Source organism: Sminthopsis crassicaudata, chromosome 1 (genome assembly GCF_048593235.1).
Source record: "Sminthopsis crassicaudata isolate SCR6 chromosome 1, ASM4859323v1, whole genome shotgun sequence".
NCBI classification, from domain to species: Eukaryota; Metazoa; Chordata; class Mammalia; order Dasyuromorphia; family Dasyuridae; genus Sminthopsis; species Sminthopsis crassicaudata.
This window is the reverse complement of record NC_133617.1, coordinates 664,786,810-664,800,963: the sequence shown is the minus strand read 5'-3', so window position 1 is coordinate 664,800,963 and position 14,154 is coordinate 664,786,810. Positions and strand designations below refer to the sequence as shown.

The following is a 14,154-nucleotide window of genomic DNA, read 5'->3' as shown; positions in this document are numbered from 1 at the left end:
TATCTCTAGACTTTTTTTCTTCTTTTATGAGGTCACTTGGTCAGATCTACAAATGTCCTCTAGCATCCCATCCCCCTGTTCTATGGTTCCTTCCACCCATAGCATCCTGTGTCCCTGTTCTATGGTTCCTTCCACCCATAGCATCCTGTGTCCCTGTTCTATGGTTCCTTCAGCCCCTAACATTCTGTGCCCCTGTTCTATGGTTCCTTCCGCCTCTAGCATCCTGTGTCCCTGTTCTATGGTTCTTTCAGCCCCTAACATTCTGTGTCCCTGTTCTATGGTTCCTTCTGCCTGTAGCGTCCTGTGCTCCTGTCCTATGGTTTCTTCAGCCCCTAACATCCTGTGTCCCTGTTCTATGGTTCCTTCCGCCTCTAGCATCCTGTGTCCCTGTTCTATGTTTCCTTCTGCCTCTAGCATCCTGTACCCCTGTACTATGGTTCCTTCCGCCTCTAGCATCCTGTGTCCCTGTTCTATGGTTCTTTCAGCCCCTAACATTCTGTGTCCCTGTTCTATGGTTCCTTCTGCCTGTAGCGTCCTGTGCTCCTGTCCTATGGTTTCTTCAGCCCCTAACATTCTGTGTCCCTGTTCTATGGTTCCTTCCGCCTCTAGCATCCTGTACCCCTGTTCTATGGTTCCTTCAGCCCCTAACATCCTGTGTCCCTGTTCTATGGTTCCTTCCGCCTCTAGCATCCTGTGTCCCTGTTCTATGGTTCCTTCCACCTCTAGCATCCTGTGTCCCTGTTCTATGTTTCCTTTTGCCTCTAGCATCCTGTGCTCCTGTCCTATGGTTTCTTCAGCCCCTAACATTCTGTGTCCCTGTTCTATGGTTCCTTCCGCCTTTAGCATCCTGTGCTCCTGTCCTATGGTTTCTTCAGCCCCTAACATTCTGTGTCCCTGTTCTATGGTTCCTTTCGCCTCTAGCATCCTGTGCTCCTGTCCTATGGTTTCTTCAGCCCCTAACATTCTGTGTCCCTGTTCTATGGTTCCTTCCGCCTCTAGCATCCTGTGTCCCTGTTCTATGGTTCCTTCCGCCTCTAGCATCCTGTGTCCCTGTTCTATGTTTCCTTCCGCCTCTAGCATCCTGTACCCCTGTTCTATGGTTCCTTCAGCCCCTAACATCCTGTGTCCCTGTTCTATGGTTCCTTCCGCCTCTAGCATCCTGTGTCCCTGTTCTATGTTTCCTTCTGCCTCTAGCATCCTGTACCCCTGTACTATGGTTCCTTCCGCCTCTAGCATCCTGTACCCCTGTTCTATGGTTCCTTCCGCCTCTAGCATCCTGTACCCCTGTTCTATGTTTCCTTCCGCCTCTAGCATCCTGTACCCCTGTTCTATGGTTCCTTCCGCCTCTAGCATCCTGTACCCCTGTTCTATGTTTCCTTCCGCCTCTAGCATCCTGTACCCCTGTTCTATGTTTCCTTCCGCCTCTAGCATCCTGTACCCCTGTTCTATGGTTCCTTCCGCCTCTAGCATCCTGTGTCCCTGTTCTATGGTTCTTTCAGCCCCTAACATTCTGTGTCCCTGTTCTATGGTTCCTTCTGCCTGTAGCGTCCTGTGCTCCTGTCCTATGGTTTCTTCAGCCCCTAACATTCTGTGTCCCTGTTCTATGGTTCCTTCCGCCTCTAGCATCCTGTACCCCTGTTCTATGGTTCCTTCAGCCCCTAACATCCTGTGTCCCTGTTCTATGGTTCCTTCTGCCTCTAGCATCCTGTACCCCTGTTCTATGGTTCCTTCCACCTCTAGCATCCTGTGTCCCTGTTCTATGTTTCCTTTTGCCTCTAGCATCCTGTGCTCCTGTCCTATGGTTTCTTCAGCCCCTAACATTCTGTGTCCCTGTTCTATGGTTCCTTCCGCCTTTAGCATCCTGTGCTCCTGTCCTATGGTTTCTTCAGCCCCTAACATTCTGTGTCCCTGTTCTATGGTTCCTTTCGCCTCTAGCATCCTGTGCTCCTGTCCTATGGTTTCTTCAGCCCCTAACATTCTGTGTCCCTGTTCTATGGTTCCTTCCGCCTCTAGCATCCTGTGTCCCTGTTCTATGGTTCCTTCCGCCTCTAGCATCCTGTGTCCCTGTTCTATGTTTCCTTCCGCCTCTAGCATCCTGTACCCCTGTTCTATGGTTCCTTCAGCCCCTAACATCCTGTGTCCCTGTTCTATGGTTCCTTCCGCCTCTAGCATCCTGTGTCCCTGTTCTATGTTTCCTTCTGCCTCTAGCATCCTGTACCCCTGTACTATGGTTCCTTCCGCCTCTAGCATCCTGTACCCCTGTTCTATGGTTCCTTCCGCCTCTAGCATCCTGTACCCCTGTTCTATGTTTCCTTCCGCCTCTAGCATCCTGTACCCCTGTTCTATGGTTCCTTCCGCCTCTAGCATCCTGTACCCCTGTTCTATGTTTCCTTCCGCCTCTAGCATCCTGTACCCCTGTTCTATGTTTCCTTCCGCCTCTAGCATCCTGTACCCCTGTTCTATGGTTCCTTCCGCCTCTAGCATCCCATATCCCTGTTCTATGTTTCCTTCTGCCTGTAGCACCCTGTGCTCCTGTCCTATGGTTTCTTCAGCCCCTAACATTCTGTGTCCCTGTCGTATGGTTTCTTCAGCCTCTAGCATCCCATATCCCTGTTCTATGTTTCCTTCTGCCTGTAGCATCCTGTGATCCTGTCCTATGGTTTCTTCAGCCCCTAACATTCTGTGTCCCTGTTCTATGGTTCCTTCCGCCTTTAGCATCCTGTGCTCCTGCCCTATGGTTTCTTCAGCCCCTAACATTCTGTGCCCCTGTTGTATGGTTCCTTCCGCCTCTAGCATCCCATATCCCTGTTCTATGTTTCCTTCCGCCTCTAGCATCCTGTGCTCCTGTCCTATGGTTTCTTCAGCCCCTAACATTCTGTGTCCCTGTTCTATGGTTCCTTCCGCCTCTAGCATCCTGTGTCCCTGTTCTATGGTTCCTTCAGCCCCTAACATTCTGTGTCCCTGTTCTATGTTTCCTTCTGCCTGTAGCATCCTGTGCTCCTGTCCTATGGTTTCTTCAGCCCCTAACATTCTGTGTCCCTGTTCTATGGTTCTTTCAGCCCCTAACATTCTGTGTCCCTGTTCTATGGTTCCTTCCGCCTCTAGCATCCTGTACCCCTGTTCTGTTTCCTTCCACCCGTAGCATCCTGTACCCCTGTTCTGTTTCCTTCCACCCGTAGCATCCTGTACCCCCGTTCTATGTTTCCTTCCACCTGTAGCATCCTGTACCCCTGTTCTGTTTCCTTCCACCCGTAGCATCCTGTACCCCTGTTCTATGGTTCCTTCCACCTCTAGCATCCTGTGTCCCTGTTCTATGTTTCCTTCAGCCCCTAACATTCTGTGCCCTTGTTCTGTGGTTCCTTCCGCCTCTAGCATCCTGTGCTCCTGTTCTATGGTTCCTTCCGCCTCTAGCATCCTGTGTCCCTGTTCTATGTTTCCTTTAGCCCCTAACATTCTGTGCCCTTGTTCTATGGTTCCTTCCGCCTCTAGCATCCTGTGCTCCTGTCCTATGGTTTCTTCAGCCCCTAACATTCTGTGTCCCTGTTCTATGGTTTCTTCAGCCCCTAACATTCTGTGTCCCTGTTCTATGGTTTCTTCCGCCTCTAGCATCCTGTATCCCTGTTCTATGTTTCCTTCAGCCCCTAACATTCTGTGCCCTTGTTCTGTGGTTCCTTCCGCCTGTAACATTCTGTGCCCCTGTTCAATGCTTCCTTGCACCAATGGCTCTGTATGTCCATGGCCACTTCTAATGTTGATGTTCTGTCTTCTATTCTGTATTCCTCTCAGTTCTAACACTCTGTGTCCTAAGATTTCAGTGGATAATAGACATAGAAAGCACTGACGAGTATAAGGCCTTCTGGTAACACAAAAGATTACTTTTGTACTATGGGCCAAGATACCTGTTTTTTAAGTCCTGGACGTGGCATTGGGTCTTTCACTAATATAACCTTGGGAAATCACATGACCTGCACCAGCCTGTTGAGTTACTTTGGTGCAGTGAAACGGACCAAATGTGGAAATCAGAAGAAAACTGGGTTTGAATCCTGTTTCTGACACTGTTCAAGTTGCTACTGAGCTTCAGTTTTCTCATCTGTAAAATGTCCATGGCTACGTCTATAAAACTAATACTTTTAATAGTAATCTTACCAGGTTGTTGTGAGGATCAACTGAAATAATGTCTATAAAGCCCTTTGCAAATTTCAAAACTGTACATGAAAATCTATTATTTTCCTACAGAAAAAGTGATTATTTGTCCCCTTCCTAGAAATAATATAAAGACATCAAGTTTAAACTCTTTCAAGGTATTATCTTGTTATCCTTATAATAACCCAGGGAAGTGGATGTTATTATTCTATTTTATAGAGGAGGAAATTGAGGCAGACAATTTAAATGACTTGCAGAGTGTCACACCACAGTGAGTGTCTGAAACTGGATTTGGACTCACATTTTCCTAGCTCCAGGACCAATGCTCAATCCCCTGGGGCACCTAGTTGCCTACTGAGAGACCGGTGGAGTACTGTTAAATCTATTACCATTGGATCAGTCATAGTAGACTTATATGGAGAAATTCAACTCACTGGCTGAACATCACCCCTAGCAAAGACCCAGAGATTATGAAAGAAAACGGCCAGAAAGTATTCTAGAACAACCTAGAGTTCTAGAATAAAGGGTTCTGGAATGTCAGAGCAAGAAAAGGTTTTAAAACAGACATGGGGCCCAGCCAGTGGGGCCACCCAGCTGTCTGGTATTTGATGTTTTCTTAATAAATGTTTGTCTTGAGTTAATAAATGTTGACTTGAGTTTACTTTCTCTTTGAGCATTTGGTCCAGAATCACCTGGTCAGAAAGGTATCAAAGTTCTTACTGTCAAACCTCAATTGTCCTTGAGGCAAACCTCCCCCCTCCCCCCACTTTGCCTTCCTCATGGTCATTTGTTTGACCTCTGACCTTCCTGTGACCAAGGAATATACTAGCTTGGGGTCTGTGAAGAAGGAAGATAGAGCATATTTCCTACTGTTTCTCCACTTTCTCCAAGGATCAAAGGACCAACAGCAGAAATCTGACTTCCTTAGAGTTGGGAAGGATGGAAGGAGGAGAAGAAATTGGAAACAGCAGAAACCTTTAAATTCTATGGCACTATTTTTTCTTCTAGAAATTGAAGATAATACAATAATAAAACAAGAAATTGAATAATTTAATAATATAATAATACAATAAAAAGAGAATTGAAAATTATATATATATATATATATATATATATATATATATATATATATATATATATATATATATATATTTTTTTTTTTTTTTTTTTTTTTTTTTTTTTTGCTGATGCAGTTGGGGTCAAGTGACTTGCCCAGGATCACACAACTAGGAAGGGTTAGACGTCTGAGATCAGATTTGCACTCAGGTCCTCCAGACTTCAGGCTGGTGCCCCACCTAGCTGCCCCTTACATTCCAATTCTTAAAATATTTACTCTTGATTAGATTGAGCTGAATGGTACCATAGGCCCCACCCAGGGATTTTGTTTTGTAGAGAGCCCAGCTCAGGTAGGGGTTCAGTTTCCCCAAACTGCCCCCTTTCCCTCTCTTCCTAAAGATTTAAGCAGCTTTTGTATATGTCTTAGGATTGGGAAATCCACTGGACACTCCCCAGGGTGCCAGGTTTGCTACCATTTTATCAACTAAAAATACACTTTATTCCTCAACTTATGGCTTTGATTTATTTCAAGATTTGATACTTCCCACGGACCTGGTTTAAGGTAATGTAATGTGATGTAAACAGCTGAGAGGCAACAGAAATAAGCAACAGAATCAGACAACAATGGAGAGATTGAGGTAGACAGGATTAGACCAGGGAAAGAATTCAGTTCAGCATTCACTGCCTTCATTACCTGCTTCCTCGGTGCAAAGCCCTTTACCAAGTGAAAGAGTACACAGGAGACAGTACCTGCCTTCTAGGGGTTTCCCATGTTGTAGGCAGCTAGGTGGTGCAAGGTTCAAATCCAGCCTCAGACTTTTACTAGCTGTGTGGGCCTGGGAAGGTCACTTAATCCTGTCTGCTTCAATTGAGGAATTTACAAATTGAGGAATCTGTAAAATGAGTTAGAAAAGGAGATGGCCAACCACTTCAATATCTTAGCCTAGAAAACCGAAGGCTAAAAATACAGAACAAAAAGGGAACTATACACATAAACATATAATTTCAAATTAGCTTTAGTTAAGTGTAAAACAAAAAAGGGGGGTGGGGATAAGGGGCTCAAAGAAGCATTAAAATTTAAGCCCCCCGAAGGCAAGAAATTTTATTCCTCCTTATTACTTAGCATGCAAATAGTAGACAGTTAATACTGATTTAGATGGATAGGGTGATAGTTCCCAGAGAGATTAGGAGGCTGGAAGAGGATTTTCAGTTATTTGGGTTCTCTTAGGCCCTCTTCTTTTTCTACAGCTGGCTTCCTAATCTCATCAGCTCCCACAGGTCCAATTGTCTCTAAGCAGAAGATTCCTGGAACTTCATTCCCAGGCCCTTTTCTCTCTCCAGAGCTCCAGTCCCACATCACCAATTGCCTCTCTGAGATTCAGACTCAAAATGTTCCCAACTAAATTCTTTACCTTTTCTCCTAAACTCACTCTTCTTTATTTCTGTGGAAAGCACTATCATCCTTCCAGTTATTTAACTTAGTAATAATAATATATAGCACCTACTATATTCCAGAAATTGTGCTAAAGCACTTTGCAAAGGTTATTCCATTTGATTCTCAAAACAATCCTGGGAGGTAGGTGCTCTCATTGCCCCCATTTTACAGGTGAGGAAACCGAGGCAGGGTGACGAGGGAATTTCTGAGGTCAGACCTGAACGCCTCTTTCTTACTCCACATCCAGTGCTCTATCCTTTGCATCAACTGCCGGCCTAGTTCCCCACCTCCTCTCCTCTTCTCTATGGCCTTCACTATTGCCATCACTGTCTCCCTTCCCTGTCCCTTCTCCTACACACACACACACACACACACACACACACACACACACACACACACACACACACACACCACACACACTTGTTTAGTTGCTAAATCTACTCAGTTCTACCAACCCAAAAGCTAGCCTTCCTCCTTTCCATTCACAGGGCCACCAGCTTCATCTTTTCAATTGCAATCAATGCCCAATCGTTCAACTCCACCCAAATCACCCCTACACAGCTAGTAAGATGGCACCCTAACAACTAGGTCTGACCATGGCATTCACTAGTTAAGTTGCTTAGGTGACTGACTACCAACTCTAGAAACGGGTACAAACTCTTTTCCAACTCAAAGGTTTTCAGTCTGGCTTCAACCTATTTCTTTTTTTCTTCTTCTGTAATCTTGGTACTCTTCCCCCATCCAATACTTGTGTAAGTATTTGTTAAATTTATTTCATTTTTATTTATTACTTTTTTTTTGCTGAGGCAATTGGGATTAAGTGACTTGCCCAGGGTCACACAGCTAGGAAGTGTTAAGTGTCTGAGACCAGATTTGAACTCGGATCCTCCTGACTTCAGTGCTGATGCTCTATCCACTGCGCCACACAGCTAGCCCCTCAACCTATTTTTTGGGACAGATTTCCCTTCATCATGAATCCCATCTTTCAACCAAACTGGCCGATACCCTCTTCCCACAGATACAACGAAAAGGACTTGGTAAGAAGGAAGAACAAAGGCTCTCTGAAGGTGCAAATCTGGCTAACAGAAAAGTCAGTGTCTTGAGGGCATTAATAAAGGACTAACCAAAAGGCTTTCAGGGAAAATAGTGCTTGCGGGACATCCTTTACGCTTAATTAAAATTATCAACACTTTCTCCTTAAAGCCTAGACAATCAACAAACCAACCAATCGAGTTTGTTTGCATATCCCTTAAGTTCAAAAGCCCCTACTGAGCCTTTTATTATTATAGGCTTATTATATATTACATATATAATAAAAATATATTATTTATTATTTTATGTTAATTTATTATATATATTATACATATAATAAAATATATTATTATATATTTTATTATTATAGGCTTTCTCCAGCTGTAAGGAAAGGGGATGACTTCAACAGAAATAGGCAAACTGAGGAAAAGAGCATATCTAGGGACAATAATGGGACATTAGACTGTGAGAGTCTTAAGAGGGAGGAATCCCTCTTCATCCCATCTCCTTGTAATCTCCATCATTTAGCACAGTCCCTGACACATTCCTTCAGTCAGGTCCAACATTTTGTGACACATTTGGAGTTTTCTTGGCAAACATACTGGAGTGGTTGACCATTTATTTTTCCAGATCATTTTACACTTGGAAACTGAGGCAAATAAGGTTAAATGACTTACCCAAGGTCGCATAGCTACTGAGTCTGGGGCCACATTTGAACTCAGGAAAATGAGTTCTCCTTACTTCAGGCTCAGCATCCAATCCACTGCACCACCAAACACATAGTAGGCACTTAATGATGCTTGGTTGACTGTTCAAGATTCTAAAGGTTTTTCGACTTTTCTTTGTTTTTCCTAGCACTAGCAGATTGCCTGCACACAGTAAGTGTAGAAGTGTAGAATGATTGGATGGAGATTCAAGGACAAAATATCCCACTCAGGGGAATAACTGGATCTGAATATATTGTTCTGTAAACCCTTTGCATAAAGGTGCTATTTGAAAATGTTGCCGAGAATGGGCAAAAGAGGTCCAAGGACGGAGAATAACCATACTTAGGGGGCAAAAAGAACGAGGAATTAATCAATAGGGTTAGTGGTGCAGTGGAAAGAGTGAGTCTGAATTCTCTCTTGGACTTCCAACTTACAAGCTTATTAGCAAGTCATTTACTCCTCTATTTTCTTATCTGTAAAATGGGGATAATAGGACTGACCTCCCAGAGTGGTTATGTGGATCAAATAAAGTTAACGTATGCACAGTGCTCTATCAACGTTAGCTGTTATTAAAGGTAGAGTGTTACTGTAGCCATGGAGATGAAACGTACCAAGAAGAAAATTACCAAGAGAGGGAACCTGATGTAATAAAAGGATCACTGCACCTGAGCCGGAGAGAGATGGGCAGCAGCCCTGGAAACCGGCTCTCCCCTTCTGATGTTTAGCTTCCAAAAAAGGATAATACCTTACACTATTGGGGGGTTCTGTCAAAAAGGTGTTTGGCAAAAACTTAACGATCTGCATAGTCTGATTATTATTATTTTAATCATTCGAGCCAGAGCTCTGAACGCCACAGCGGAGGCCGTGTTATCCAAAAAGAAGCGCCAGTTAGGAAGGGCAGTGGAACCGCGGAGGGTCTGTAAGCGATGCTTGGTCCCTCTGTGGAGGCGGCTGAACCGCAGGGCGACAAGGGGGAGAGGGATGAGGGCGGAGGGGTCTCTACACGTGAGACGGAATGGAAGGAAGCTCCCCTCAAACGCTTTGTATTCTCAGCAAAACTGGAGCCGGGGTCCCGGGGAGGAGCGCTGCTGGGGAACTGAAGCGGGCCCGAAAGGTTCGCTCGGCTGTGGGAGCCCCAGTCACGAGAGCCCCGGGAGGTTAGATAGCACTTATGATCCCGGCTGTCAGCAGTTTCCGGACTTCCTCCAGGGGCGGAATGGGGGCGCACGGTGCAGAAGCCCCGGGTGCGGAACCACGGGGGCACAGGACTCTCGGGGCGGGGGGGGGGGGGCGCGCCGCAGGGAGGAGGCGGCTCCCCAGGTGTGAGAGCGAGCCCAGGCTCCGCCCGGGTCCCGAGCCACGCTCAGACCCCGGCGGCGTCACCCCGCCGCGGCCAGCCCCGTCCCCCCGCAGACCCCTCTCCCATGAGAGACATTGGCCCCGGCAGCGCCCCCAGCCCCCGACTCTGACCTGTTCTCTGGTAGCGCTCCCACCTCGGCGATCCGTCCCCCTGCGGGACCGCGCAGAGCCTGCCCCCTCCCCACTGCCCTCTCCACCTGTAATCCGTCCCCTCTGTCAGTGTCCCCCCCCCCCCCCGCGCCGGCCCCCAGCAGCGTCGCCCCCTCCCCACTGCCCTCTCCACCTGTAATCTGTCCCCTCTGTCAGTGTTCCCCCCCCCCGGCACCGGCCCCTGCCGCGGCGTCGCCCCCTCCCACTGCCCTCTTCACCTGTAATCCGTCCCCTCTGTCAGTGTCCCCCCCGCGCCGGCCCCCAGCAGCGTCGCCCCCTCCCCACTGCCCTCTCCACCTGTAATCTGTCCCCTCTGTCAGTGTTCCCCCCCCCCGGCACCGGCCCCTGCCGCGGCGTCGCCCCCTCCCACTGCCCTCTTCACCTGTAATCCTTCCCCTCTGTCAGTGTCCCCCCCCCCCCCCGCGCCGGCCCCTGCCGCGGCCCCCGGCAGCGTCGCCCCTCCTGACTGCATCCCCCGCCCCGGGCGCCGCTCTCAGGTCCCCAGCAGAGAGCCTGTCCTGCTCCTCCCCGGGACCGCCTTACCTGTGCGCAGATCCCAGCCCGCCAGCCTCCCCGGAGCGAGCAGGAGACTCGGCGCTCCTCTCTCGCGCTTAGGGGCCACCAGCCGCCAGGCCTGGAAGGCGAGGCCAGGGGGCCGGGCCGAGCCGGCTCACCCCACCCTCCCTCCTCCCCTCGGCCTGGGGTGGAGTCCTCCCGCTCCCTCCGCACCCTCCCAGTGGCTGGGGAAAGCACCCACTGGAACTCGGCCCGGCCCGCCCCGCGAGCGCCCGTCTCCGGGCAGGCTCCCTCGTCCTTCCCTCGCCTTCGCTTCTTTCTCTCCGTCTCTGCCTCTCTCCTCCATCCTTCCCCCTTCTCTCTGCTCTCTTGCTCCCGTCCCCACCCGGAACACCCCTCTCCGCCCTTTCCTCCCTCCCAGCCTCGTCCCTCCGGGGCTGACCCTCCTCCTGTGTCCCCTCCGTTTCGCCCTCGTGCTCGCTCACTTTCCCTTCCCGTCCCCATTATCCCTACATGTCGCCCCCTGTCTCCCCCACCCTGCGGCCTCCCTTGCCTCTGCCCCTCCCCCGCGCCCCTCACGCTGTTGTCCGTCTGTCCGCCTTGGCCTGCTGTCACCCTCACCTACAGACACCTCCACGAGCGCCCGGAGGCTCGTCCTTCCGAGGCCGCCCCGGGCCTCCCATTGGGGCACGGACTTTGCCGCTCGGTTTGTTCCTCACGTGCGGTTTTCCCGGACAGAATCCCGGGACGGAAACCCGGCGGGCAGCGGAGCCGGCCTTTCCGCGCCCGCCTGGCGCCTCTCTACCCCGGTGCGTTCTATTCAGTGAAGAGTCCGGCCAGGTTTTTAATGTCTGTGCCAGCGGGCAGTGCTGTGTGAGCTGAATGAGATAAAGAGAAGCTAGGGGTCGTGGGGGTGCTGGCCCAAAAGGAGCCGGACCGAGTAAGGAGGCCACTGAGACCCGGCGGACAGAGCTCTGAGCCGGATCTGTTTCCCAGGGATTACTGCTCCTTCCAGGGAACTGATCCACAGATTGAACCTCTAGTCCGAGGCCTTTCTTTTCCTAACTCCGCGGAGGTCCGAGTCTCCTTGGCCCTGAGCTTGCCTGGAGACTCAGAGATCTGCTATACCCACTTTCTACGCTCTTCCTTCCCCTGCTGCTGCCGTGGGTAACCAGACACCAGAAGCAGACGCCTGCTGCTTCTTTCACTGTCTACCACACACTCCGTCCCCCACACACGTACAAAAAGTAAAAAAAATCCCCTGCATTTTGGGAAGTTATTCACAAGATAATAGAGATTAGACAAAATCAGACATAACGCATCTGGGGAAAGTGACTTGTATAAATGCAATCTAACCAGAGAAAAACTAAATGGGGCCTAATTTATTATAATAACTAAGCCAGTTTGCCTTGTACAGCCTGAACAGATAATCTCATACATATGCAAATAACTATTTATTTAAAATAGATGCAAACGCTGTGGTGATTTATAACATCTAAATAATATTAAACCATTACTGAATTCACACCGGCTTTTGCCATTGTGTATTTTTTAAAATTTGTGACTATAAATAGTATAACAATCAGAAAAGTTTGGGATATTAAAGAGAGGTACTCCCTCAGAGAGGTTGTCTCGCATTTCTTTTGAGTTACTGGAATTCTGCTTTGCTCTTGGAGCGCAGCCCCTTCTCTGAGGAGGGCACGCCTTACTGAGCCGTCTTGTGCCAGTGTCTCCCATGTCACACAAAGTTCTTAAAAGAGTCCTTCTATCGATCTTCCTGACCACCACATGTTTGACATTTGAACAAGGACCAGCCCAGTGGAACTGCCCTCTCTGCTTCGTGGTTCACACAAGGACCTCATGAAGGGATGCTCCAAATCCCTAATAATAAAGAAAGTTCCAGCTTTCATCTCGCACCCTGCAAATGGACACAAATGACAAAAGACGGGCACAGGGCTGTTGGAGAGACCACAAACTCAAGTCTCAGTTATCTTCATGCTCTTGGGCTGTCATCCTAGATCCTGGTGCTATGGGGTAAAAATATTATTCTTTAAGGTCAGCCAAATCTAACTTGCGGGAAGCTTGGCTGCAGGGCCAAGTGTCCAGGGACTGAGGCCATAAATGTTCTATTCCTTGCTCGCTTGCAGAAAAGACTCACAGGGCAGGCCCAAGAATGGGTTGGCAGTTGTGTGAGCCTGGGCACACTGGGTTAAGCATTAATTAAGAAGGCTTTTCTGGGAGAGGGTCAGAGTCTTTGGGAAGGGCTGCCTTCCACTTTAGTTTGTTTGCCTGACCCAACTGCCAAAAGAGGTTATGTGACCATACAACCCTCGAACAAAGGGTCCTGTTGTCCTTCTCCCTCCTCATCCCCTCCCGCTGCTCATTCCTGCTAGCTATCCTCCCTAGAGCAGTCTCCCTCTATTCCCCCCTCCCAATCTTACTGAACAAAAGCCCAGCCAGGCCTCTTGCCAGGCTAGGGGCATGAGAGATCCAGAGAATGCCAGAGCTGGAAGGGACCTTCAGGATCATTTAATTCCACTCCCTCATTTTATAGAGAAGGCAAGTGAGCTCCAGAAGTGATGGGAAATGACCACGTAGCCAGGAATCTTAGAACCACAATGATTATTTACATTATTTCACTGGGGCCCTACAAGAGGGTTAGCATAATTATTGTCTCCATTTTATAGATGAGGAAACTGAGGCTCCATGAACTGAAGTCACTTGCTCATCAAGTTAGCAAGCATGAATTAAACATTGATTACAATAAAGAAGGCACTCGTGTGTAACAACTAATCAGTGTTTGAGGTTTTCTGACTCCAACTCAAAATGTGTATGCATTAGACCTCTCAGGTATAGAATGTCGGAGTTGAAATGGACTTTAGAATATAGATTGCAAACAAATAAATTTGAAAACACTTCAAAATTCTGATCAGCACAATGGTAGTTACCATGATTCCAGAGAATCCCAGAAGAATGAAATGTTACCTATCTCCTGGCAAGGAAGTGATGCACTCAGGATAGAGAGTGATCTGGATTTTTAAAATTATTATTATTACATGACCAACGCAGGAATTTGTTTTCCTTGACAATGCGCTTGTTACAAAGGTTTTATTCTTCTTTCTTTATTTATTTAAACAAGGAAGATGTGGGAAGGAGAGAAAGTATTTTTTGTTAATTATCTAAAAATTAAATTTAAAAGGGATATGGAATGGCAGAATGGAGAGATATCTTAATACAGAGAACTCAGAACACCAGCACTGGAAAGATTGTGGTATAAGATCATAGATCCGAGTGGAAGTGAACTCTGAACATCTCAGAACAGAGACAATCACCGTGATAAAAGAATATTGAGAACATCTAAGCCAGTTTTCCCGATCTTACTCCATCTCTACATACACATTTTACAAAGAAGGAAACTGGGGCCAAGAGATGGGGAGGAATATTTCTAAGAATATTAGAACCATAAAATTTCAGATGCCTTAGAATCCCTGGAGTCCCTTCTAATTTTAATCAGCCTGGAATTCAGTGGTAACACTAGCTAATCCATAGAGTCAATAACCAAAAAGCATTATTTAACTGTTCCATCTTCCTATGGAGCCGGGAGCCAAGTATGAGGGTGGAGTAGACGGAAACTTTCCCAGAGGCAGAACAAGGGTCCACATGGCTTAAGCAGGAAGGGAGGGTTTTTTAATGTTTCCTTTCTAAAGCTTGGGAAAAGCGGGGCAATAAATCAGCCCCCTTCTCCCAGGAGCTCAG

General features: G+C 47.8%; 1 protein-coding gene across 2 annotated transcripts in view; it reads right to left on the bottom strand.

Moving 5' to 3' along the window:
• Positions 1–10,529, bottom strand: part of ALS2CL (ALS2 C-terminal like) — a 62,340-nt gene extending 51,811 nt beyond the window's left edge. For both annotated transcript variants that reach the window (XM_074260782.1, XM_074260869.1), the window contains exon 1: positions 10,426–10,529. The gene's annotated coding sequence lies outside the window, so the exon portion shown is untranslated. The remainder of the gene's footprint in view (positions 1–10,425) is intronic.
• Between the last annotated feature and the right edge of the window lie 3,625 nt (positions 10,530–14,154).